The following is a 7912-nucleotide window of genomic DNA, read 5'->3' on the forward strand; positions in this document are numbered from 1 at the left end:
AGTCGTGCAGTTTCACAAATGCTGCTGCCGAGCCTCCAGGCCATCACAACCTACCCTCGGTCAGACTCAGTTAGATCGCGCGCCTTCTCCATTCAAGAAACGCCATTCCTCGCCAGGTTACGCTGATGTTACCTGGACCGGTTTATATCGATAGCAGGCCGGTGCTCATAATGTTGTGGCTGATGAGTGTAGATCGTCGTGGTGGAGGTTGAATTTTTTTCTTTTCTCCTCCCGCACAGGCTATGAAGGCCCAATGGTTCCGACTGGCTGTCGAGTCATCCTCAGACCACAGGCGTCACTGGATGCGGATATGCAGGGGCATGTGGTCAGCACACCGCTCGCCCGGTCGTATGTCAGTTTCCGAGACCTCAGCCGCTACTTCTCAATCAAGTAGCTCCTCAGTTTGCCTCACAACGGCTGAGTGCACCCCGTTTGCCAACAGCGCTCGGCAGACCGGATGGTCACCCATCCAAGTGCTATCCCCGCCCGACAGCGCTTAACTTCGGTGAACTGACGGGAACCGGTGTTACCACTGCGGAAAGGCCGTTGGCAGAGGTTGAGTTGGTTTTCTAAAATTAATAACCATCACAATCAAGTCCCAAATTACCTAGTGCCCATACTAGTATGACTGGCAACACCGTTTTTTTTTTTTCTGAAAGACTTAGTTCTCCCGAGGGTCGACGACGGAAGTCAGAATGTGCTAAATTTGAGACAGCAAGTACCGTGTAACGTACAGTGGAGTCGTCTTGGAGTACACTCAGATAGTAACGGAGTGTAGTGATACGAGCGTTTTGATTCGTCACCATAAAGCTGGACGTGTACTACTGAGGCACAGAGTATTCATATGGCTGTAGACTTTGTTCTTCTTTTCGCTAAGACAGAAAACACATTTAGCTTCACTGAGACTCTCTCACACTGCCATGGTTCACGGGGATTTTCAGATCCCATCTGCGAGCATCTCCGCTCAGACGAAACGTCGTTTCGTCGTAAAGAGTTACGCAAGGGATATGGCGCAATAAGCTTCAATGCCCTTTTCCTTGTCGTTTTCAACGAAAAAACTGCACAGGTTGTAAGCGATAGAGCTTGTACAGCAATTGCAGCTTACAATTCGTTGAGGCATTCCTAGTTCTCTGCTAGCCCTATTGGTCGATTTACTTGGACTAAACTTAATTCGTCTCATATCCTCATCTGACATACGCGTACAGCCCGTGCTTCGTCCCTTGCAGATATATCCAATCTCTATAAATTATTAAAACCAGTGGTTTATACTTTCAGTAGTTGATGCATAATCCCAGATTGGAGATCCAATGGCCTATGCACTTAAATTGCTGACTCACTTCTCCGGAACGTAGATAATCCCATGCTACTTGGGAGTCACCTCGGTCACAACTGGCCCCGACTGGCTGGTCGTTTACGTAATCATTAGTTACCTTCAAAAGCATGTTGGAATTGTCACGGTATTACAGATTAATAACAAGAAGAAACATTGTACAGGCAATTACGTACTGACAAGTCTAGTATGATAGGTATGGAATAGATTGTCGGAGGTATAGAAGGAAACCTTCCGTAATACGTGGAGCTAAAGGTGAGTAATGATTAGAGCTACGGAATTAAACACTGGCGATTACCTAGAATGAGTTGTTAATTATGTTTATAAATCAGCTGTAATACGACCCGAACTAGATACAATTTCCACTGTTAACAAAAGTAAATTGGTGTTATTGGCAAAAGACAGCAAACGATTCATGCACGATAACAAAGTGAGCATCGTTGCGTCGGTCGTCTTGGAGAAGGCAGGGCTAGCCTGCAGCTGTATGCGTAAGAGGAGTTGCTTTAAAATTGATTTATGTGTAAAATACAGGCTGTGAATGAAATTTATTGAAATTGTAACCCACATGTGGCATATGTAGAAAAGATGTAAACTGATGGTGACAATGCAATGTACTGAAATTACAACATGAATGTTGTAGGTATAGAAATATATGATGACACCAGTAACTAAATTTGTATTGTATTTGTTGCTGAGGCATTACGATAGTGAAAATGTAGAAACTGGCTGCGGATGCATGAATTACATCGAAGGAAACGATCTTTTGACGCAGTCAGTACGGATTCAGAAAATATAGTTCTTGCGCAACACAGCTAGCACTTTATTCTCATAAAGTAATGAGTGCTATCGGCAGGAGATCTCAAATTGATTCTATATTTCTGCATGTACACAAGGCTTTTGATACCACTCCTCACAAGAGACCTCTAATCAAATTGCGTGCCTCTGAAGTATCATATCAGTTGTGCGACTAGATTCGTGATTTCGTATCATAAATGACGAAAATTCATCGAGTAAATCGGCAATGACGTATGGCGATTACCAAGGAAGTTCTACAGGCTCTCTATTTTTCCCAATCTACTGTATATCTGAGAAAACGATTTAGTAGACAATCCGAGGAGCCCCCTTAGACTGTTTGCAGATGATGCTGTTATTTACTGTCTAGCAAAGTCATCGGAAGATCGAAACCAACTGTAAAATTGTTTAGACAAGATATCTATATGGTGTGAAAAGTGGTAATTGAATCTAAATATGGAAAAGTGTGAGGTCATCCAATGAGTATTGAAAGTAATCCGTTAAATTTCGGTTACACGATAAATTACAAGAATGTCTATGCTGTCAGTTCAACTAAAAACCTAATGTAACACACTATTTATAGAAGTGCAAAAGATATGACCGAGTTGCTATGTAACGAAAAACGTACATAACATACTATGAGCTACTTACCACGTAGTTTTTGTTGCGGTTTCTATCTTTTATGCCGATTTGACTAGCTTGGCTGGCAGTCAAGCAAGGTATACGTCTGTTCTAACAGCGGAAAATATATTTTAAGAAAGGCAATGCTGTGTATTAGCGATTGTCGAGGACGACCCGACTCTGTTCCAGTAATTTGTCAAAACAGTGTTGTTTATCAAAAGTGTTATTAGAAAGATTCACCAAACTAGCTGCTTATAGTAATTAATCTTTACTAACGACAGATTATTTCGGCATTCATCACCGAGCGAGGTGGCGCAGTGGTTAGACACTGGACTCGCATTCGGGAGGACGACGGTTCAATCCCGCGTCCGGCCATCCTGATTTAGGTTTTCCGTGATTTCCCTAAATCACTCCAGGCAAATGCCGGGATGGTTCCTCTGAAAGGGCACGGCCGACTCCCTTCCCCATCCTTCTCTAATCCGATGAGACCGATGACCACGCTGTCTGGTCTCCTTCCCCAAAACCAACCAACCAATCGGCATTCATCGTCATTGTCAAGTATATATGTGAACGACAATTATATTAAATTGACTATATTGTACTCACGTCTGGAGTATTGTGACGTCCATATTACGTCATTAGCGAACTGTCTCATAACAGCAAATGTTTTGATTAGATGAAAAATGATGAACATATATTGAAAATAATACGTTAATCATGGCTTTACGTTAGTTTGAATGTTTTACTCTTACGATGTGATACGTCTACAAAGATTATGCAGATTAACAGCCATATTATTTTATTAACTAAATTTTGTCATGATTATCTGTGGTTGTTACATATTTCCGATTTATCCTGTTTCGTGTTCTAACAGTTCAAAAAAGTACCAAAAATTCTGTATGCTCGCTTAGTGTTTTTTGTGGGTAATTTCTTGTGTTTATACAGATTTCCACTTGTTCACGACTGTTCATTGTGATATATTTTGATCTTCAGTGCAGAAACTCGCGATGTGTTTATGATTTTTGAAATGTACAGAGAAGCTCGAATGATTATTCTCGTAGTTTCTAATGTGTTCTTTATATCAGACGTTAAATTTTCCTCCTGTCTGTCCAATCTGAAAGTTATTACAGTTGCTACATGTGATTTTATATACGCCTGAGCTATCATATTCGGATGTTCTAGTGGTAGTGGGACGTAATTTTATTGAAAGTTTGGTATTGATTCGAAAGGCTGGTTGAATATTTGTGCCCATAAAAAGTTCATCTATTTTGCTGGAGATTCCACGAATGTACACCGTTGGTACGTTTTTTTTTTTGTTTTTTTAGGTAATGTTTTGGAGTTAGGTATATCTCATTATTTAGTTAGTTCTACTTTGGTGTTTTACGTTTCTAGTATAACTTTGTAATTATGTTGGGGTCTCAGTCATAAGTATAGGCTGTATAACGTAACTTAAGTAGAAATATTACCTCGAATACTTTACTGAATTTTTAAAACACGGAAATCGATAAACGGAAATAACACGTGAAAGAACCACAGATAGTCGTGGCGTAATTTAGTTAGTAATTTAGATAATACCACTGTTAATCTGTATAATCTTTTCTGAACAGCACGTAGAAAGGCATCCCAGATATGCACAATACTGTTCATGTTAGGGGAGTTAGGTGGTCAGCGGAAGCGTTAAAACTCAGAAGAGCGTTCCTGGAGCCACTCTGTAGCAATTCTGGAAATGTGGGGTGTCGAATTGTCCTACTGGAATTTTCCAAGTCCGTCGGAATGCACAGTGGACTTGAATGGATGCAGGTGATGAAACAGGATGTTTACGTACGTGTCACCTGTCAGAGTCGTATATACACGTATCATGGGTCCCAAACTACTCCAACTGCACACGCCCCATAGCATTAAAAAGCGTCCACCAGCTTGAACAGTCCCCTGGTGACATGCAGGGTCCATGGCTTTATGAGCTTATCTCCATACCCCTACACGTCCATCCGCTCGATACAATCTAAAACGAGACTCGGCCGATCAGGCAATATGTTTCCAGACATCGACAGTTCAGTGTAGGTGTTGACGGGCCCAGGCGAGGCGTAAAGCTTTGTGTCGTGCAGTCATCAAGGGTACAGGAGTGGCCGGCTCCGAAAGCCCATATCGATGATGTTTCGTTGAATGGTTCGGACGCTGACACTTGTTGATGGCCCAGCATTGTAATCTGCAGCAGTCTGAGGAAGGGTTGCCCTTCCGTCACGACGAACGATTCTCTTCAGTCGTCGTTGGTCCAGTTCTTGCAGGATCCTTTCCCGGCCGCATCGATGTCGGAGATTTGATGTTTTACCGGAGTCTTGATAATCACGGTACACTCGTGAAATGGTCGTTCGGGAAAATCCCCACTTCATCGGTACCTCGGAGACTCTGTGTCCCATCGCTCTTGCGCCGACTGTAACACGACGTTCAAAATCACTTGTTGTTGTTGTTGTTGTTGTCTTCAGTCCTGAGACTGGTTTGATGCAGCTCTCCATGCTACTCTATCTGATGTGTCGGCAGAAGTGCCAACACCGTTTTGTTTGAGGAAGCCGAAATGCACGCTATAAGCTCACGCAGGATGGCGTGAGGTCTGAAACAGGATACTTAATGAATGCTATAAAGAAAAGTACGTAGCTGCTGGAATACTTAACTTTAATCCACAATTGATGAACATTGGTCTTGTTACTGTACATGCTTCATTAGATACATAGCAAAGGATAAATGGCGCCTTGCTAGGTCGTAGCAATTGACTAAGCTGAAGGCTATGCTAACTATCGTCTCGGCTAATGAGAGCGTAATTCTCAGTGAACCTTTCCTAGCAACGTCGGCTGTACAACTGGGGCGAGTGCTAGTGAGTCTCTCGAGACCTGCCGTGTAGTGGCGCTCGGTCTGCGATCACTGACAGTGGCGACACGCGGGTCCGACATGTACTAATGGACCGCGGCCGATTTAAAGCTACCACCTAGGAAGTGTGGTGTCTGGCGTTGACACCACACTATACTGTGCAACCTGCTTCATCTCCCAGTACGTACTGCAGCCTACATCCTTCTAAATCCGGTTAGTGTATTCATCTCTTGGTCTCCCTCTACGATTTGTACCCTCCACGCTGCCCTGCAATACAAAATTGGTGATCCCTTGTTGCCTCAGAATATGTCCTACAAACCGATCCCTTCTTCTAGTCAAGTTGTGCCACAAACTCCTCTTCTCCCCAGTTCTATTCAATACCTCCTCAGTAGTTATGTGATCTACCCATCTAATCTTAACCAATAGTCCACATCAGCCCCTAGAAATGTCTTACAATTTAAAACCTTGTTCCTAAATCTCTGTCTTACCATTATATAGTCTATCTGAAACCTGTCAGCATCTCCAGGCTTCTTCCACGTAATACAATCTTCTTTTATGATTCTTGAACCAAGTGTTAGCTATGATTAAGTTATGCTCTGAGCAAAATTCTACCAGCCGGCTTCCTCTTTCATTTCTTCCCCCCAATCCATATTCACCTACTACGTTTCCTTCTCTTCCTACTATCGAATTCCAGTCACCAATGACTATTAAATTTTCGTCTCCCTTCACTATCTGAATAATTTCTTTTACCTCATCATGCATTTCTTCAATTTCTTCGTCATCTGAAGAGCTAGTTGGCATGTAAACTTGTACTACTGTGGTAGGAGTGGGCGTCGTGTCTATCTTGGCCACAATAATGCGTTCACTATGCTGTTTGTACTAGCTTACCCGTACTCCTATTTTTTTATTCATTATTAATCCTACTCCTGCATTACCCCTATTTGATTTTGTATTTGTAACCCTGTATTTACCTGACCCAAAGTCTTGTTTCTCCTGCCACCGAACTTCGCTAATTCCCACTGTATCTAACTTTTACCTATTGCGACCGAACCGCCGAATCTTTCCATCAGTAAATGGGGTATGTTCTCAACTGACTCGGTTGTTTTAACCCCCTCCACTGACGGAATGACCCGCTTCCTAATTCCGTATGTATAAAGCCTATACGGACTTGTAGCTGTCACGCCTTTGTGCTTACTGCTACGTATTTTAACCGTGAATAGCTCAGTCCTAATGGTAAGAGGTAGTAGTGAATTCACGTTGTTAATCTTTGAATACAGCACAGCTGCCACAAGCTCAGCTCACTTTTACTCCACTCCTACCCTCGTCATTGCACCACATTAACTAGGTGCTACATGGACCTTGCTAAATTCACTTGCGTATACATTTTTGACCGTTACTCGCCAGTATTTACCTTATGATTAGTACACTCCTAACCGGACTATTTCCCAAAGAGCTGTGATGATTGAATGGGTTCGATCCACGGCCTACAGTGCCCTACAGTTCACACGGTAACACTGCCTACCTGACCCACTTAACTTGGTAGTGAGCTTATGAATCCAATCACCACTGCTAGCAGCAGTGGATAATCCTGTCAGCACGACGAGAGCAGCAGACTTACCGTCGAATCCTCCTGAAAATACTTATAACTACGGTCGCCAGCTCTGAAGGAGCAAAAGAATAAATCAATTTTTTGGCTCGTTTCAAAGTGAAACGGCTTGAGTTGAATTTAAACTTAATTCTGAATATTACTATTTCTGATCATTCTAGGTGATTCTACAAAGCAAATACTCTCAATTTCTGTGAGTTGGTAATTACTACCAAGACAATTTATGCAACTTAGGTTAACAAAATTCTATCCTTCACTTATTTAATGATTTTGGATATTACTCTTTGGACAACTGATATAGAATTAGTTAAGTGACTTTACTTGAAAGGTTACTCAGAAAAATTTAAGTAACTATAAATAGGCGACTCATTCTGGTGTGACCATTGCTCTTTTCAACATTCTTATACGCTAAAGTATTCTACAACAAAAAGAATTGTAAATGAAAGAGGCGATGGTGGCCTCAGTCTGATTTCACTATACTATGTTTGAGGTTACTACACTTTACAATGAACAACATGCGTCGTAATTTTACTCATTACTATAATCTGCACTTGCATAAAAGATAACTGGTATTCTCCTTTTACATGTATACAAAGTTCGACTTAACAATTGCAAGCAGTCTTGCCTTGGGTAGACGTGTCGGTGCTGGTGGTGAGACGCATGTGGCTAACGCAGCTCTTCACGCCTCATGCCCTTAATGG

At 42.1% G+C, this 7912-nt stretch overlaps 1 pseudogene; it reads right to left on the bottom strand.

Annotated features, from left to right (window-relative positions):
- Positions 1-433: 433 nt before the first annotated feature.
- LOC126254082 (5S ribosomal RNA) lies at positions 434-551 on the bottom strand (annotated as a pseudogene).
- Positions 552-7912: the final 7361 nt, after the last annotated feature.

This window comes from Schistocerca nitens, chromosome 4, assembly GCF_023898315.1.
Source record: "Schistocerca nitens isolate TAMUIC-IGC-003100 chromosome 4, iqSchNite1.1, whole genome shotgun sequence".
NCBI classification, from domain to species: Eukaryota; Metazoa; Arthropoda; class Insecta; order Orthoptera; family Acrididae; genus Schistocerca; species Schistocerca nitens.